This window comes from Peromyscus leucopus, chromosome 4 (assembly GCF_004664715.2).
Source record: "Peromyscus leucopus breed LL Stock chromosome 4, UCI_PerLeu_2.1, whole genome shotgun sequence".
NCBI classification, from domain to species: domain Eukaryota; kingdom Metazoa; phylum Chordata; class Mammalia; order Rodentia; family Cricetidae; genus Peromyscus; species Peromyscus leucopus.
Window position 1 is genome coordinate 38557434 of NC_051066.1, and position 20339 is coordinate 38577772.

Here is a 20339-nt window from a genome sequence, read left to right on the forward strand (position 1 = left end):
AATGAGCACACATACTGGTTCCGCTGTGAAAAAAAGGGGGTGGGGGTGGGGGGGCAATGGAGGTTGAGAAGTAACACATGTGGCATGCATGGCAGGTGGGCAGTGATGCCTGCTTCAGCCCTCCACATGGTGGGTGATGTGAGAAGCATTCTTCTGATGGTTAAAGGCTGTAGTAGACCCTGTGACGGGTGCTAGTAATGAGGTGGAAAGGACTGGTCCTTTCCCTTTCGGGATCTGACGTTTTAAGAGATAAGGTACACAATTACTCAGGCAACGCTGCCCACCTTACAGCACTGTTAAAATTATGGGGCTACCAACGCTCTTTGGATGGGTGACCTAACCGGCTTTGATTCCCAAAGGATGCCACATACCAATTGGTCCAGAATGAGAAGCATACACCAGTCCTTGTGACAACTGAGAAGGTAACGTATCTGAAGCATCACTGAGCCTTGACCCTGGAGGTGAAAGTTGGGTAGAGATCCTACGAGGCCTTGGAGGCTATGGTAAAGCACTTGCATTTCATCCTGGAGTCACTGGGCCTCCAAGGAAAAGAGTCAAAGAAATAAGAGAAGCTGCTTTTTTTTTTTTTTTTTTTTTTTTGGAACATTCCCTCTATTTTCAGAGTGGAGAATGGAATAGTGGGGTAAAGCCTAGGTGTAGAAAATGCATAGACACTTTTGCAGTAATCCAGGCTAAATAGTCATAAATTCTAAGAGGATTAAAATGTATAGTTTAGGCAACTAAATGTCTACTGGTTGCTTACATGGAGTCCACTGTGAAATATTGGAAATTTGAATTGTGAGACATTTGAGTGAAAATGTACAATAAATAGAACTCCTCTGGGCATTTTACAAATGTTAACAACAGTATTAAGTTGCTAGTAAATATTCTTGTGAAAATTTCAGCAAATATTAGTGACTGCCAGATTATCGAAGCCTTTTTTTTTCCTTTCTTGCTCTGACATGAGTGGGGTGATATGGAAAAAAGGCACAGCAAGTGCTTTATGTGTGCTGACAATTTAAGCTAATGGCTTTAAATGTTGTGGAAGAAAGGAGCTATAGACTAAAGATGACAACATTCAAAGGCTCTCTGTAAACTTCAGAAATGTGTGGCCTTAGACAGCAAGACCAGACATTTAGAAATAATGCTTAGCAACTTGACCCAATACTTTCCCAATTTTGCCTTCTGTCCTAAGGTCAGGCAGGCTCACCCTTATGTGTAGTTAAGACCTTCACTCTTGTCTGGACAAAGTGGTATGCTTCTTTAATTCCAGCTCTTGGGAGATACAGACAGATCAGCCTGGTCTACAGAGTGAGATCCAGGCCAGCCAGGGCCACACAGTGAGACCCTGTCTCAAACAAACAAACAAATCAGTCCTTACTCTTCTACTTTGCACTCCAGGATGTTCTTAGCAAGTCCATCATTTTTTCCTTTCTCTGTCTTCAACAGAAGGACAGAAAGATGAGCTCTTGGGTTAATTTGAGACCGAGATTCAAAGATTGCTCTGACTGAAGAATGTGGATATAAATCCTTTTGATTGTGTAGAAATGATTTAACAAGTTAATTGCCTGTCAGTGTATGTTTGAACAATTTACAATTTTTTAAAAATTTTATTTTATGGGCTGGGCGGTGGTGGCATACGCCTTTAACCCCAGCACTCAGGAGGCAGAGCCAGGTGGATCTCTGTGAGTTTGAGGCCAGCCTGGGCTACCAAGTGAGTTCCAGGAAAGGTGCAAAGCTACACAGAGAAATCCTGTCTCGAAAAACCAAAAAAAAAGAAAAAGAAAATTATTTTATGTGTATGAGTATTTTGCCTACAAGCATGTCTATATGCAATATTCATGCCTGGTGCCTGTGGGGTGTAGCTTGAGTTTTTCTGCCTTGCCCACAGTCAGGACAAATCTCTGCCACCCGCCAGTCCCACAGCCGCTCAGACCCAACCAAGTAAACACAGAGACTTATTTTGCTTTCAAACTGTATGGCTGTGGCAGGCTTCTTGCTAACTGTTCTTTTATCTTAAATTAACCATTTCCATAAATCTATATCTTAAAGTAATCCATTTCTACAAATCTATACCTCGCCACGTGGCTGGTGGCTTATCAGCGTCTTCACACACTGCTGGTCATGGCGGCGGCTGCAGCCTCTCTGGTCATGGCGGCGGCTGCAGCATCTCCTTCTGCCTTTCTGTCCTTTTTATTTCTCCTCTCTGTTAGTCCCGCCTATTTTCCTGCCTAGCCACGGCCGATCAGGTTTTATTTATTAACCAATCAGAACAACTTGACATACAGACCATCCCCCAGCACAGCCAAGTGCAGACCATCTCAAACACCTGCACTCAGGCCCATGGTCCTAATCATCCTCTATACGGACCTGCTGGGTAACGCCACAAAGAACCCAAGAAGGGCTCCCACAGGACATACAAATCATCCCACAGCAGTGGGGGCCAGAAGAGGGCATAATATCCTCTGGAACTGGAGTTACAGACAGTTGTGAGCTGCCACTCAGGTGTTAGGAACTGAACACAAGTCCTCTGGAAGGGCAGCCAGTGTTCTGAATCACCGAACCATCTCTGCAGTCCTCCACCCCACCACAGTTCTTTGTAATATAAACAAATGCTGAGTTGAATGACCTTGAGCAAAATAAGTGTTTGTCAGCATCCCCTAACTTCCTCAGGAAAACTCCCCAAAATTAAATTACCGAGTCAAATACTGAATGTTTTCAAGTTTATCTGCACACTGTTGTCACGTGCCTGTTTTCAGGAAGTCTGTACTGATACACATTCCCATATTGTGAGGTTTATAACTATCTAGGAATAAACTACTAATATTTTCCCTTCCATAAATACTCAATCTTTTTTTTTTTTTTTTTTTTTTTTTTTAGTATTTTCAGAGTTATCAAATGGCTTCTTTAATCTGTGACTCTGACCGGGAAGTTTCTACAGATATCCCAGGGAGTGTAAAACATCCCTTGACATCTTTTCCGTCTTTTTCAGATTACAGTCAAATCACTTAGCTGTGAATTCCTAAGAGGAGCCGGAGTCAGCACGCCTTCCTGAGATGCTAAATCAGGAAACTGGTGAGTGTCTCGGTTCTTCTAGCTCCAGGGACTCTTTAAGGAGCTTCTAGGACATGGCGGCCTTCAGTTTGAGGGTGAGAGATGATTTCTAGACCCTCTTCTATCTTTGTTTCCTCTCTTCCCCCTATTCTTTGATAGGGACAATTATCATTTTATATGTGTTGGTTCATGTTATCTATGGTGCTATTAAAACATAGCTTCACAGTTCTAGAATGATTCCCTTAATCACCCACTTAAATTTCCCATCCACCTACACTTTTCCTTTGGGTACACTTAGGTGTCACAGTATAAGGAAGGAAGAGATGTTTTGTATAAAACATCAACTCAAAAATAGCTGAGACATTTTGCTTAACGGATTATGTTGCTTTCTATGGTTGAAACCGAGATAAGTTAAAGGCTTTCATAATATAGAGAAGGAAGTGTGGCTGAAATCCACTTGAACTTGTCCCTGGGTCATCATGAAAAAAACAGAGGACAAAATAGAATCCATTAAATTGGGGCCGTCACTAAATCCTCTTGATATTGGAAGACTTTGTCCTGTGTGATGATTTCTAAGATATTATCACCTTCTTGTTTTTTCACTGCAGATTAGTTTGTGTAAGCTCATGCTTCATATTCCCAGGAGGGGACAAGCCTCTTTTTTTTTTTTTTTTTTTTTTTTTTTTTAAGGTAAGGTTTTACTGTGTAACACAGGCAGCCTTGGTCTCACTCCCCTGAGTGCGGAGTACATTACAGACATGTAGCATCATATTTACTGAGGACAAGCCCCCTGAAGATCATGCCCATTAATCTCCTTCTGCGAATTTTAGCATTCAAGATGTAAAGAACAAAACTGTGATGGTTTGTAAGTGGAGAAGAATAGAGATTAGAGACCGTCCGTAACTGATCCCCTAGTTACCTGACTACCCCCACTGCATTCAGATTTCACCCAGGGAAAGCCTCAGGATTCGCTTGCATGGCAAGTCTGTCAAAGAAAGAACTTTGAAAAGAACATCATGTTTTCTTTCCCATTAGATTTTTCTCACGAACAATTTATAAGTATTCAGAATGATTTCTGCCCAACTACTACCCTCAAATTCAAAGCCAGAAAGAGTGTTGGGTTCTCTTTTAGTTGAGAATGACTAAAAGCTACACCTACATATTTAGGAAGCAGAGAAATGTTTGTCCTTCAGTCGTGATGAACCTATTGAGTACAATGATTGACAATCAAAATTTCCATGAGCTGTTTCAGACAGCAGACTCCAAAATGTGACCATATAAAATACTCCTATTTTATGCTGAGTTTTAAGGTAAAAAAGATTATTAAAAATCATGTTTTAGTCCTTCCTCTACCCCTAACAATAGGAATTTTATCATTTCTAAATTTACTGTATTTCTAAGAGAACAACTATAGTTTCCTCAGAGAGCCACCAAACCCAGATTTGTAATTCAAATTCAGCAGCTCTCTCTCTCTCTCTCTCTCTCTCTCTCTCTCTCTCTCTAGCTGTTTGCAGGTTGGACTTGTCACAGTTGGATCACCTCCCTTCATTCCCTAATTGTACACAACGTCTATGCACTGAAACATCTGATACTGTAAGACCGCGTTATTCCAGTTCCGACAATTTCTCTGCTCTCCTATGTGTTAAGTCTCATCGTTGCTGAGACTGTCTGTGCTCCCATGATTATGACTCGATAAAATTACAGCTCAGTTCAGATCGAAACATGGAGAGAGGTTTGCAGGGTTTGTTTACAATTAAGGATGCCATATGCTCCTCTAAGAAAAAAGATGCTAATTACCAGGGAAGAAATGAGACATGAAAATATGGAATTGCTGCAGACCTACTAAGCCAACAAGCAAGACACCTTCTGTTCAATGGGAGTAAATGCAACAAGTCTGTCCCACTGTGTTTTCATGTCCAGCTGAATCTCCTCAGAAGAGGGTAAAGAGCAAAGAAAGCCACTTTCTGTAATATATATTAAATGTGTAGTGTGACATATTTCATATTTTAAGACCTAACTGCTTGAAATGCTTGTTCACATGTAGAGTTATGCAACAAGATTGGAAATTTTAAAAGCTATGTGCAGGAACAGTCTAAACTGAGTGTTTACCACCGATCAAGTGAAAAATAGAAAGTTCAATCATACATATGTCTTCAAAAAAAACTGCAGGTGCTTGAATTCTTCAGGTTATTTTTTTTTATAGGTAAATCTTTGCTTTCAAAGAGAGAACAATATAAAGAGAAATCATGAAGATTTGTACCCAACAACATATTGGCAGGAAAATGCTGGCACTGTAAGTCACACCTTCGAGGACAGTGATACCAAGCCACTTCCCCTGTGGGTAATACTGCCCCAGTCCTCTCTTCAAATACAGGCATCACATGGAATTTCCTCAAGAAGAAAACTTTAGCAGTATGACTAATTGATCACCCATCATGGTATGCCAACAGTATCGGATCTGTAGCAGCAGTCTGTACAAGGGCCAGCCCTCAACAGTGTTGTAGAGCAGGCAGCTAGGCAAGTAGATGTCTCCACATTCCCAGCAAAACCAAAATAAGAAAAAGTCTAGGCTTTTAGCAAATGATTTCTTAATGAGCAAAAATTTCAGAACACTGACTCCACTCTGGTCCTTTTCAGCTTAAGTTATCAGAGCTCCAACGGGGCAGATACACGACATTAGCCATGGAGTTCCCTAGAAGACACACACCCCTCCAGGATCCTCTGTGCTCTATCTGCCCAGAGTCGGGAAGTGGTGTAACTTGGGGGCCACTTCCACATGGACGCATGTCTAAGTCTTACAGTTGTGTAGCATAGGTAGATGTCAGCTTTTATTTCTCCTGCTTTAAAATGATGGCTGCTTTGCAGCAGCATCGTGGTTATGTGGGGATATTTTCTTTCTGCTTGTTTCCTCTTCCCAGAAGGAAGATACACACCTTCCAAACTCTTTCCAACAGGATGGTGAGTGAACAGAACTAATGTGACCCTGATATTGGCAACTTCGATGTGGAGACACAGACCTCAGGTACTGAAACCCTCAATGAACCCAGGGACACAGCAGGATACACAGTAAGTAAAAGCGACAACCAAAGACTTACGGGGATAGAGTAGAACCTTAAGGGCTGACATGACGCCATTGGTACCAAGATCCTGGGCTCTTTTGACTTCTGGGACCTTTGCTCAGATTGTCAGGGCACAAAACTTCAGGCACGTATCAGTTTGCTGGTTGAACTGTAAACAGAACAGAATGGCTTTAAGTAAGTTTGGTTAATTATTCTTTGTTAAAAGGTTTTAAATTACATTTTGTGCGTGTGTGTGTGTGTGTGTGTGTGTGTGTGTTGTTGTTGTTGTTGTTGTTGTTGTTGTTGTTAATGGGATCAAATCTAGGCCTTGTGCATACTAGGTCACTCTGTGACTGAGCTACAGCCACAGCTTAGGACTCCTAAGATCTCAGACTACTAACTCCAAGGCTTGCATAATCAAGCCATCACCAAGTCCATACAGTCTAGTGCTCATGCCTTAAGTGACATTTGAAGTACTTTCCATAAACTCTCAGCTCAGCCAAACTGTCCCTCTAGAACAAGTGCCTTGTTTGAGACCAATGTACCTCAAGACGTCTAAAGACCTAAATACATAGATGCCTCAGATACTAGTCTCTGGTTGTGTGAGCCAGACCCTTGACAAGCAGTGGAAACTTCCTACTGATGATGAAGGCACCCACCTCCATCTCTGCTGCTTTGCTTCATCTACCTTCACTTTGATCTCTTCTCACCTTGGTCCCCAAATCATTGATTACATAACATCAACCTAAATCCAAACTCTAGTCCCCCAGATTTGATAGTTACCACTGATATTTACCCTGTCTGCCTGTCTTGGATTTGACTCACTCCGACCATCATCTAAGCAGAGAGCTTTCCTTGGACTAATTCATCTAGGTCATCTGATGAACCACAGTACAACTTCCCTCACAATAGCTCTGGATAATAAAGATCTCCATATTGTGGCTCCACAGCATTATTGTTATTATTAATGATTATTAGTTAACTATCAATTTGCAGCTTCAGAATGCTTTCCTAAATCAACTCAGATTAAGCCTCATAGCTACCCCCAAGTATTCTTATTTTTCCCCTTAACAGGTAAGGAAAACAAGGCTGAAAAGTATGGTTAGGTCACAGAATCACACAACAAATAGGAGGAAGATCTATCTGCAAGACAATAAGCCTGGCTTTTTCCACCAAATATGTAACTGGTCTTGAAGAATGTATAATCATTTCACCTATGTGAGTAAGTGTGAATTCAGTCTTCTGAAACACGTAGAGTAGTTTGCATCTTGAAGGATCTCTAAGACTTCAAGACCCATAAACAGCTACTCTTGTCTGCTGACAGATAACCTTCATTGCCATACCAGTTCCTAAACTTATTTCCTCAACCTTAGGCCTCTTTCCCCATATCCTTCCAGAAAGCATGCAGTGCAGATGTTTCGTTATTAGTTATGACCATTACTGTCCCAACGCAGAGCACCTATGATCATCAGCACGAAATTTTCCAGCATATTCACACTCCCTTCAGAAGGAGGAGGGGAGGCTCATGTAAGAACAAGCCTTCAGGACATCCCTACAAGGACCCTTCTCTCCCCAAGATTATATAGCAGGTAAACAATTGATCAGTGGGGGAAGGAGGGGCAGGGGAGGAGGACAGAAGACTCTTCAGTGATGTTGCTCCTATAAACGGCATAGAACATTTCCCAGCAGTTTGCCTTTGAGTGGTCCATGCTCCTGTAAGTTAATTCCAATAAGCTCACTGGTTCACCAAGCTGGACTTTGATTCTTTCTTATGTCTTTGTACCCTCTCCCTGTGTGGAGTATGGAGACATCTCTTTATGTCTCTCCAGGAAAGTCGGATAATAGCATGGCTGTAAGAAGAGTGTGATATAACCTGGCTAAGCCTCCCTATGTATACCTACTAGATTTTTCCCTTCCTTATTCCTGGTGTTCCTCTAGCCACCAAGGACCCTGGGCTATACTTTTAAGGAGGGAGGTGATCACATGGGCAATCAGATGGGGCTGCTCAGTGTACTGGGTCACTGCAAGGAGATGACTTCTGTTGAACACTTCATGAGCCAGGTGTCGGCAACTTTGGATGCAATAACAATGAGAAATACACACAGAACCACAAGGCCTCCCACTGCGGGCTATAGGCAGTGTTCCCTGCATGGTGACAGACTGCACTGGCTGGTCCCCAGGGGCTCCCTTGCTACCTGCTACTGGACATTACTTAGCTGTCTCCCAAGGTCAACTCTGCTATTCCTCATACAATTCCCACAAGCCCAGGGTCCTCACTTTGGATTCTACTTCCTTAATTCAAAGTCCTTTTCCACCCACCTTTCTCCTACTTCTGCTAGGTCAGATGACTCAGTTCCTCTGGCATGTTGCATAGTTTTCTATTCCTGAATCTATTCTTCTATTTTCTATGGCTTTGAAAGCACTCTTTGCATATTAAAAAAGCATTCTTGGTCACATTTGTCAAAACCATTCTTTTCTAGTGTTTGTCTTTTAACTTTTTAAACTTTCTTTCAATTGAAAGTTGTACATCCTTCTTACTCCAATATATGTCATTTCCTTTATGGCTTCCAGACTTTGTGTCACTGAAAAGCCTCCCATGTCCTAAGACTTCAATTTTTATCCATGGTTTGTGTCTGTAGCTTTTCTTATTTTTTTTTTTCTGGAATAATATTTGATTTGTCTACAGTTTTATTTAAGCTACAATGAAAGTTCATTACACATCTTAGCATTTTCCTTTTTTTTAAATAAAAGTTTATTATTATAATGTATAACTGGCTCCAGTACAGCCCTTCATCTTACTTAGAGGTCAAGAATCATTACACGGCAGGAGACAGGAATGGAAAGAGTCACTGTCATCGCAGGGACAAGGAACAGCTATCTTGGGCCAGATTCCTATTCTACCTGGGACCAGAGCCTTCCCCCTCACCTTCACTTACTAACGTCAGGGTTCCTCTGGCCTCCTGGTTTCTGAACACCCTATCTTCCTATCTATCTCCTTGGTTTGCTTCTGGGTCTGCTTCTTGCCACCCTCACAGCCTGACGTGATCCCCGAAGCCCCTTTTCCAGACCTGAATCCTAGCTTTGTGTTTTTCAGATGCCTAACCAGAGCCCTCGTCATCTTGGCGGAACAACAGGTATTTGCTCCTGTGACTTAAACTGTCAACAGGCAAAGTTCCTTACATGTTTGGCTTATTTCTGTGCTCCCTGTTTCACCGATCTATAAAGTTTCGAAATTTATAATTGTTATGTAATTTTATAAGTTATTTTTTTAATCTGGGTGTTCTCCATTTGTGACCATCACTTTTTATTGCTCTTCTATTTCACAATTGGCTCTTTCCCCACCCCAATCCCACAGTGAACTTTAGTATCATATTGCATAATATTCAACCTCAGGCCTTCAGCAACAAATGAAAATGAGAGGATAATGACCACTGACAAAGTAATCTTGACCGCTGAACTTTAACAATGGGTGCTTTAGTTTCTTCTATTTTTATTGCTTCTGCTATACAAACAGTACAGCTAGAACTCAAAATTGAACCTAGCTGATTATTTACTGGGTTATCCAAGCCCATGATGCCATTGCTACTCTGAATCTTAACAAATGATGAGGCTGTATTGAAATCAGCTTTTAGCTTGACTTACATGCAGCAGGAAAATTTGAGTTTATTGCTCCTGCTCAGTAAAGCTCACATGCATATGAGCAGAAACAGGTACCCAGGGCATTTGCCCCCCAAGAAATACAAGGTTAAGAAAAACCACATTGCTGTTTTTACCTCCAATGCAATAAACCTAGGTTATTTTCTTGCTTCCAAAAGTATGTATCAACGTAGATAGTTGAAAAATTTCCTATGGATTCAGAATAGTATAAAGTGAGTTGGAATGAAAGATGTAGAGAACCTAATTTGAACACGTCTATGTTGGTCTGATGTGTAGGACTCCCATCTCTATTAGAAAGTTCTCTCCCCATGGCTAGCTTGTGCAGCAATTAGGCTAAGTTAGTTTCACTAACAAGATTTTGTAATGCAACTAAAAAAAAAAAAAAAAAAAAAAAAAAAAAAAAAAAAAAAAAACAGAAAGATTTCTTTGTAAAGTGTGTTTAGAAAATCTCACTATGAGATTCACATTGAAAGTAATTCTACAAGTTGCAATAAAAATAGCAAAAACTTCAGAGTAGGAACAAGTGGCACATCCATGTAGTAGATGTAGTAAGTCCATATGACACATCCAATTGACACAGATTTCATGTGTGAAACCAAACATGTGTGGTCCTCATGTTATTATAAACTCCCAATTAGGCCTTCTTCCTCACTCTCCATTTCTCTTGGGTTTTCTCATTACAGAGAAAGAAAAGGTATAGATCAAACGCTTATGCTCTTCCTTAATCCCCTAATGCCTGAAATGCTAAGGAGTATGCCAATATCTTGATATTTGCTGAAGACAAAACACTGATTTTGCCACCCTAGTTCCCCTTCTGGCCTAGAACGCTTCATTTAAGGAAAATATTTCCTTTTGAGATGGCAAGTAAAAAGTCACTTCAAATGGAGAAAGTTTCTGGCCTCAATTGTCACCTGCTATGGACGAATTTCTAAGATGGTCTTATTAAATAAAAAACATGGAGCCAAATATAGGGGTAAAAGCCTTAGAGAGATCAGGAAAATAGGGAAAGCCAAGAGCCAACCTCACTTCACCAACTCTGCAGCTTCCAAATGCGAGCTACTTCCTGTCTTACCCACGCCTTTATTGCCTTGCTGTTCTGCCCTCTCATTGGCCCAGCTACCTCATTTCCTCTTCCTACACAGCTCTGTCCCTTTCTGTCTGTCTGTACAGACCTCCAGGCCTCTATGGTTGGTACTGGGATTAAAGGCATGTGTTACCACGCTTGGCTCTGTTTCCTAGTGTGGCCTTGAACACACAGAGATCCTGCCTGCTAAGTGATAGGATTAAGGATGAGTGCCACTGCTCTCTGACTTCTTTGTTTACTTAAAATGGCTTGCTATTCCCTCTGATCTCCAGGCAAACTTTATTTATTAAAGTACAAATAAATATCACCACATTTCCTTTTTTTTTTTTTTTTTTTTTTTTTTTTTAGGGGTGAAAGCCTTAGAGAAAGATCAGAAGACAAACTAAGATCTAACCTCACCTCACCATTGCCAAAATTGAAACTGTGTAGCTGTCTTGCAGCACCTCTCTATTCTCTTACAAAGTCATTGGAGAGTAAACAAGCATGATTTCTTGATGATGAACTTTTCATAATTTTTTGTGCAAGCATTCCATAATCTTTTTCCTGATGTTGCACGTATGATTAATCTTTCACGAAGACATTCACAGATCCATCTCCAGTTCTTCACAGTTTGTTAGCCCCCCAAATCTGCCCAAGAATTTTTAGTATACACAATCCCTGTGGCCCAATAATTGTGCTTTTATTTAATTCAAACTACAAAATTAGTAAGTCAAAGTAAAAAGAATTATACATATCAGAATTTTTATAAGGAAAATATAAACAATTTATAGGAATGCCCTATAAATAATGTTTTATTCTTATTACAATTATATTACTGTTAAATATCATGTTTTCAAAGAATAGTCAATTATATAAAGATATGTGCCAAAACTAATGTGAATTTTTACAAAAATATGTAGGGTACATACATGTGTATAAAATAGTCACTGAAATACCAATACATAAATCCAAATCTAACCTCAATCCCATCAGCTTATGTCAAGGAACTACAGACTGTGTCTAAGGGATATTAAGGGATGTTAGGTCTTGCTTTCCAGTTAACACGCCCTAAAGATTCTTCCTGCTTGAATATCCCTTTAGAAGTTTCCTGAAGACAGATGGGTTATCCAAGAGAATTCTGGGCTAGGGTGAATGTTAGAACCATTTTTCTGAGCAGTCTGGAATGCTTGCCCTTGTTTAATAGAGGTTCTTCAATAGAGAGAAAACAGAAGAATAGTAGGGCAATCACTTTTAGAAAATAACCAGAAAACATGCACGTGACTTCCATTTTGCCTCTTTGGTGGAAATGTAGTCATGTGACCACATCTAGCCTCCAGGGAATCTGGGAAATCTAGTTGGAGCATCATGTCTCCAGAAAGCATGAATTAGGAGACAAGTAGCCAGCTTGGAGGCACAGATTTTTGTTGTTGCTGTTGTTGGTTGTTGTCATTCAAATGCAGAAAGGAAATACACCCAAAAATTCATAGTAACCATCTCTTAAGTTGTGAAATTTGGGAAGACTTTTTCATTATACTTTCTGAATTGCCTATACTTTCTTCAATGACTATTTTCTTCAAAGTAGATAGTTTGAAACTTTTAAATTAAGAGAAAAAAGACTAGATATGAATACTCTAAAAATATCACCAGCAGTTGTGTCTGGAAGATAAGATTCCTCTGCCTTCTTACTTTCAAGTGTTTTCTGATTTTTAAAAATTTATTTGAAATTTTAGAAAGTAGTTCACCAAATGTCTTAGTTCCTGCAAGGGCAGGTAGAAATATTGTTATGGACTATATTTGGGCTTCACACATGGTCACAATTACAGTGTACTTCTGTCAAAGCCCTCTGTTTCCTTTGTTTTAAAATAGAAAGTAAACCTGCTTTTATATGACTCTCAGTAAGATGATGAACGGCACAAAAATCTGCAGCCTACCCCCCTAAGACAGCCATTTTAAGGAAGTCATCTGTTTAATTGTAGAATGGAAGCTCTACCCACCTAGTAACTCATTCTCCTCATCCAAGTCATAACACTCTCCAGCGATAGAAGAATTTCTCAACTCCTTTCTCATCTATCCATGTGGGAGACAGCCATCTCTTCTCTCATCCTCACCCTCAGTCTATCCTGAGTTCAAGTAGGGTTAGCTCACTAGACCGTCCACCACAGTTCCCAATGATGGAGGCTCAAAGTGCTGTCTTGCTGTACACTTCACATTCCAATGACGTTCTTAAAGACCTGAAGACATTAACCCTGATTAACAAAGACCGAAAGAGAAAGAAACTAAACTATCATGAACAAAAAATTCTAAGACTCCGGCTAGCAAGATGGCTCCACAGATAAAAGGGCTTCCTGTACCCCTGGTGACCTGAGTTTGATCCTGGGATTTGCAGGATGGAAGGAGAAGACCAGTTCCCACAAGTTGTCCTCTGACCCTACATGTGCACTGTGGCATGCATGTATACACACACACACACACACACACACACACACACACACACACACGCCCATGCGCATGCACGTGCATGCACACACACACAAATAAATACATAAATAAATAAATAAATAAATAAATAAATAAATAAATAAATAAATAAATAAATAATGTTTAAAATTATAAATAGGATTCCCGGTAACATAAAAATAGCTGCTCACAGTAGCTGCTCATACAAAGGACTGCATTTAGAAGCGTATGTAATAGGATAAAGGAAAGCAATGTAGGTACCACACCTTGGAAACATACCCAAACTGTCAAATGCCCTTGTCTGTCTCTCTCCCTTAGAACTCTCAGTCCCGAAACATCACCTTCAATGCAAGCATTGTGGTAAAATGAGCAGCAGGAACACTTACCACATACTGGTATTTACAAACGTTTTACATTTTCAGGGTGCAGTGACTCTACCTACCAGCTTTTAGCATGATGTGTGGGTGGAGGAAGGAATGGAGGAGAGAGGGTGACATAAAGGGATTCAGGTCCATTTCAGCTGTCATCTTAGATAAGACTGCAAAATGTCTACATTCTTTCTTAGACGCATCCAAGTCTTTCTAGAGCCCACCCCTTGCTTTCTGTTGAGCAATTTTTTTGACTCATTTAGTTGTTCTGATAATGCAGGGCTTTCAGGTGTCACCATGTTCCAATTGTTTTATCATCTACCCTGGCATGATCCTCTGTTCCTCTAGCATTCCCTTTTTACCCTCTGAGAAACACACTGAACACATCAGTCCCTGGCAGCTGTTCCGCATCTCTTTGTGAAGACTGAGACAAAGAGTTAGTTGGGTCTGGTATACCTGTCAGTCAAACTGTTCTGGGATTTTGCATTTATAAATAACTTCACTTACGATTTTTTAAAAAGCTATTATTGCCTGACTTCATGTTTTCATTTTCCTAACCTACCCTTTATTACTTATGAAGCACAATAGACAGGCAACATAATTTACTTATTTAAGAAAAAGAAGCCAGGCATGATGGTACACATACACAATCCCAGCATCAGGCAGGCTAAGGCTCACAAATCCAAGCCCATTCTGCAATGCAAGGCAAAAAAAAAAAAAAAAAAAGGAAAGGAAAGATGAAGAGGAAGTGACACTTTCCTAAAACATTCTTTAACTCTGGATTTTGTAAAATAATTGAAAGATCAGTGACTTTGCAGAAATAGATTTTTATGGTTCTTATTACGATCCACAGATTCTCAGGGTTTGCTCTAGAAACTACTTAATTAGAGGTTTTGTTGAAGTCTACTTTTAGCTCTGTTGACAAAATAGGTCACTGTTCATTTTTTTAATAACTAGAAAACCTTTCCTTATTTAAAAAAAAAAAAAAAAAAGGTCTTCCAGAAGAGCATCACACCCAGACTGATGCACTTGGCGGTAAAGAACTGTATTTCTTTGGTTTACTTGAGTCCTCTTCTGTGATCTGTCAAGAGGAAGCCCCTGCAGGTTGTACTCCACAAAATAGCAGAGAACTGAGATGTGGAAGAAGGCTATCCTTAGGCTGTGTGCTTTACGATGGAAAGAAGGGGAATTCTTTGTTGTAAATTTTGTAAGTTGGTTAACTGATAATAAATTGCTAAGACCAAGAGGCTTTTATTTATTTTTTTCCAAAAGAGCTCTGGGAAATTGTGAATGCACAGAGAAATGTTAGCTGCTTCTGCCATATGGGAAGCAAACTAAAGAGGTCAAAGACTTCTAAGGCCTAGAGAAATGTGGATGAGCTGACAGGATGGCTTGCTGCTCCTTTTTCCAAAGCTGTTGACTTTCTAACAACCAGCAACTTTGGGCTTTTCATCCAATGCTTTATTGATTATTATTTATGGCAGCATATAATGACAGGATATAACTGTGCAGAAGGGTTTTGAACAGCAAATTGTGGGGGAAATGTCAATTTTTAAAAATAAATCTAAACAAGAATAATAATAAGTGAGTTTTGACATCCAAAACTAACTCCACATTATGGAAGCCTTGAAATTCACACTTGCCTCTGTGTACTAAAGCCTGCCCAGATTTGCATGGCCCCAATACAATTGCATTAAGAACAGTCTATCGTTGTTTATTCTTTGTGATCAATTGTTTATCCGGTGCTAGACAAATATTGTGGGAAGAATAGATTGGAACAGGCTTCGGAACTATTCCTTGGATGTTCATCAACAGAAACACAGAGAGACAGCAGAGCTCAGCACTTGGATAGATGAAATCCAACAGGAACTCTAAAAGAAACTGACTGGAATTTTAAATCTTCAACAATGAATAGAGTCATGGGATTACTGGTATAAATGCAAACCTGATGCTGCAGAAAATAACTCTGAATTTTTGTTTCCAAAAAATAAATATATCAACTTGTCTTTCCAAGGAGATCCTTAATGATACATGTGCCAGGGTAATGTATGCAAGTATATATATAATGTGTGTATTTTATATATAGTCTTTTTTGAAAAAAGCAGAAGGAAAAAAAAGCCTGAAGAACATATAACATATGGCATTCCCTGTCGCCTCAGCTGGTGTTTGCCATTTCCTGCTTGTAACTTTCTTAATTTTACATCTTCTCCTCAATTTCAATATACTAGACATTTAAATCAGAATTTCAAGTTGGCCTTCCCCCCTTTTTTTTTCCATTTGCTGTTCCTGCTCTTATTAATTTTTTCAGCTACACGATGAGCTCCATCTAATTTAAAGAAGAGCTAGTGATTGCTGTGGGGTATTGCCAGAATTAATCAAGACAGTAATCATTCTGATGTGACTGCCCGGGTCGGTGATGTGCAGACAATAGAAACCTCTTCTAATATTTTAATCAAATTTCCTAGGACTGATAATGTAACTGACATCAGGAAGAATGCCAGTCTGTGACTGGCACAGAACCAGTCTCGAAAATAAAACCCAAAAGTCACACTGATTCATTTATACATTGCCCCTCAATCAAAGTGGTGCCTCTTTCCTAACCCCCACCTCCAGTGAGAGCCAGGCCACCTGAGGAAGACATCCTCTTTAGAAAACTCAGGAAAACAAGTGTCCTTAACCCTCAGAGAAACAAGCTGAATTTCCTTCTCAAAGTAACTTACTAGGGTTCCAAAGTATTAAGAGCCTGGCCTCGGCTGGCGGCTGAAGCCTTCCTCATCAATTCCAAAAGTCAAAAGTGAAAGAGAAGAGAACAAAACTTAACCGCCACCTCACTCCTTCTAAAATGAATCTTAGGGGCTAGCCAGAGGGCTCAGGGGGTAAAGTTACCTGCTGCCAAACCTGAGACCCTGTGTTCGATGCCTGGACCCACATGACGGAAGAAGAGACGTGACACCCAAAGTTGTCCTCTCACCTCCACAAGAGTGCCTGGCACACGTATGCACACATAAGGAAGGAAGGAAGGAAGGGAGGGAGGGAGGGAGGGAGGGAGGGAGGGAGGGAGGGAGGAAGGAAGGAAGAGAGGGAGGGAGGGAGGGAGGGAGGGAGGGAGGGAGGAAGGAAGACAGGAAGGAAGGAAGGGAGAAAGAAAAGAAGAAAGAAAGAAAGCCTGGCAGTGGTAGCGCAGGCCTTAATCCCAACACTCGGGAGGCAGAGGCAGGCGGATCTATGAGTTTGAGGCCAGCCTGGTCTAAAAAGTGAGTTCCAGGACAGCAAGGACTAACCAGAGAAACCCTGTCTTGAAAAACCACAAATAAGTAAATAAATAAATAAGCTATCACAAAAATATATCTTACTTGTTCCACACTAGAAATGGATGCTGGGAAATATTAGCAGTTTATGGTTGTCCCCCACTTTTGTCAGACTTTTTGGGATGTTGTAGTTCTAAAAGTTCTTCTAGTTTGTTTCCGTAATTAACTCTTGTTCCCATAGGCACTCCAAGGGGTGTTCCTGTTAAAACAGAGAGTAACTCACTCCAAACACATTTGTTCATGCTCATAAGTTCAGACAGTGTCAGCTAAGAGAGAAAGACTAGGTGGGACTCCATCAGCACCTCAGCTGCCAACGTGTGCTAGCAGCTCTTCAGCTAAGTTCCTAAACACACACATACACATGCAGGGATCCTGCCACACTCCTCTTGCTTCATCAGTCAAAGCAGATTTTAGAAAATGGGGACATTATCTTAAAATCTTAGTCATGTGATCGCAAACTCACCCCAGCACCTTCCTTGTGTGCTCCCTCAACATCGTCTGACAGTGCTGTGCTCTTCTCTTTCATAAGTCCTTCTCCCATGGGAGGACCACCAGGTTCCAGTGAAAATATGACTAGAGTTATCTATAAACTTTGAGAAAAGAGAGATATGAGAGGGGATGGAACAGACAGTTCCTGGGTTAAGAGCACAGGCTACTCTTCCAGAGGACCCGGATTCGATTCCCAGCACCCACATGGCAGCTTACAACTGTCTGTAACTCCAGTTCCAGAGGATCCAACATCATCACACAGACATACACACAGGCAAAACACCAATGCACATCAAGTTAAAATAAAAAAAAAATCATTTTTGTTATTTTGTCTTTTTTCCGGAGCTAAGGACTGAACCCAGGGCCTTGTGCTTGCTAGGCAAGTGCTCTACCACTGAGCTAAATGCCCAACCCCCCAAAAAAATCATTTTTAAAGAGAGAGAGAGAGACAGAGAGGAGAAATGAGAGAAAGGGAGGGAGCTGGAGAGATGGTTCAGTGGCTAAGAACTTGTACTGCTCTTGCAGTGGACCGGAGTTGGGTTTTCAACACTCTTGTGAGATTGCTGGCAGTTACCAGCTCCAGGGACTCTGAAGCCGCTCATGTCTTTGAGCACTTTCACTCACATACACAGACATGCACATGCACACAATTAAAAATATTAAAATAATTTTTAAAAAAGATACAGATACTCTAGTCTGCCTGTGGTGTTGGGGATAGAAATTCTGCTGATGCTTTTGATGTAACAGCCAAAGCATGAGTCTCCAGACACAGAACCAAGACTTCAATAACAGAACACGGATCTAAGAGAGTCAGGTAAAACAGCCGCTAAGGCAGCAATGGGGAGGGCATGATCCAAACAGAGAATTATACTCTGCTAGCCTTCTTACCTGTGAGTTAATGATCTGCGGTGTGGAATTACAGACATCTTCACCATGCAGCCGTGAGAACGATCAATCCTTATTGTTAATATTTTTATGATCATAAATACCTAGTTTGGAATTTTTAAAATTTATTCATTAAAAAAAGAGCAGCCATTACCTTATGCCAGTGTGATATTTGTTCCTCTACAAAAGAAAAGCAACACATTTAAAATAAAACATCTCAGAATGGTACATGGATCTGGGTTCCAAAACTGATAGCAGAGGTTGGGACTAGAGATGTCACAATGAACTTTTAAGTCAAGCAAATCTTTGAATCCGTTAAGAAATCACATCTAAATATTGCTAAGTGTAAGAATGTTTGCATTACCAAATGAAAGGGGCAAAGGATAAAGATTACAAAATAAAGGAAAGCCAAAATTTAATGTGTTGTCACACAAAATCCAACATTTTCATTTCTTGTCCTCATGCCTTACCCCAGCTAGAGAATTAATAGGGAACTGAGGCTTAAGAAAATTAGGTCCCAACATCCATAAATCACCATGAAAACGCACTATCAGAAAACTGACAAGCGGCAACTCTTATGATGAGAATTTACAGCATTCAAAAAAAAGTGATGCCAGATGTCAAAATATGTATTTAGTGACTCATAAAATTGCATTGCCCTAAAGTGAAAAAAAATAGGAATACCACAGTTAAAAAATATTTTCAGCAGATGTCCCTAAAATACTTCAAACTTTAAAAGAACTCTTCAATCTTCTCAGTACTTTCTTCTCCCTGAGTATCTCTCATTTCCTTGATGTCTTCCTAGCTCTATTCTCCAGGATTAGGCACAGACCCAAGGGTAGGAGAAAGGGGGATGAATGCTGAACTAGTTCTTCTCACTCATCCCCATCTTCCTCAACCTTCCCAGACACCAGACAGGTGAGATCATGGACAAAGGGAGATGGAAACAGGTTTGAATCATATCCCTCCCCTTCTTCTTTGTGAAAGGCAATGTGCAGGTTCCACATTACATGTGATGTTTCAGAATCCTTCAAAGTCAATTACCAATGGGCATTTCATTGAATGAAGAAAACTCTACACATGAGAGAAAAACAAGACCCCTCCTTTTCCCCAGCCTCTTTATCTTTTACAGAAGTTGAGACCAAAGGCTAAATCTGCCTATGGATAGGTGTTGTCTGTGTGGGTTTTGTTTGCCTGTTATTGGTTTTGTTTTTAAGACAGCGTGTCAGCCGGGCGTTGGGGGCATGCCTTTAATCCCAGCACTCAGGAGGCAAAGGCAGGCGGATCTCTGTGAGTTCAAGGCCAGCCTGGGCTACAGAATGAGGTCTAGGAAAGACTCCTAAGCTACACAGAGAAACCCTGTCTTGAAATAAACAAATAAACAATAAGACGGCTGTCATGTAGCTCAGGCTATTGTAGAGAGCTACTCAGTCTTGATCCTTTCCCACCCACCAATGCTGAAATTACAGGCATGTACCACATGATCAAGAAACAGCTACATTTCTGATTAACGAGATGTCTTTCAAGAGATCTCCTTCCAACTGAGACAGTCCTTCCTGCCGCCTCCTAAACTTCGAATGTCACTCCACCATGCACTTTGTTGATTAGGCCCTGTATGCACTTCAGATTTTGGACCTCAAAGTTAAAGTCATCTTTATCCTTTCACATAAACTCAGCACTGGCAGAGGCTTTCAAATCCATGTTCTAGAACAATCATCCATTAGATAAATAGATTTCCTGATAAAATGTTTTTGGCTTAGCTTTTTGAAAATCAGAAACACCAAAAAGGCTTTTTTAAAAAAATTAGAAGCCTGAGTCCTCTCTCTCTCTCTCTCCCACTGAATTAAAATGGCCAAGGAACGGGAGCAGGGGAGCCCCGCATGCACTCACATAAATATACCTGGTGAGCAGCCAGCACACTATTTCCTTATATCTAATGACAAAGAGCTCCCAGTTCATTTGGTTGTTTGCTTGTTTTTTTATAACAGTGTAAGGAAGT

General features: G+C 40.5%; 1 long non-coding RNA gene across 6 annotated transcripts; it reads left to right on the plus strand.

The window, feature by feature from the left end:
• The first annotated feature begins 48 nt into the window (after positions 1-48).
• Positions 49-11352, plus strand: LOC119087761. 6 transcript variants are annotated; one of them, XR_005091236.1, is made up of 8 exons: positions 49-422; positions 2993-3075; positions 4559-4647; positions 5258-5868; positions 6009-6120; positions 7511-7702; positions 9208-9247; positions 11203-11352. It is a non-coding gene; the product is annotated as an uncharacterized LOC119087761 (long non-coding RNA). The 6 variants fall into 6 exon arrangements; XR_005091238.1 differs by lacking the exon at positions 5258-5868 and adding an exon at positions 7188-7335; XR_005091237.1 differs by lacking the exon at positions 5258-5868 and adding an exon at positions 7188-7331.
• The last annotated feature ends 8987 nt before the right edge of the window (positions 11353-20339 follow it).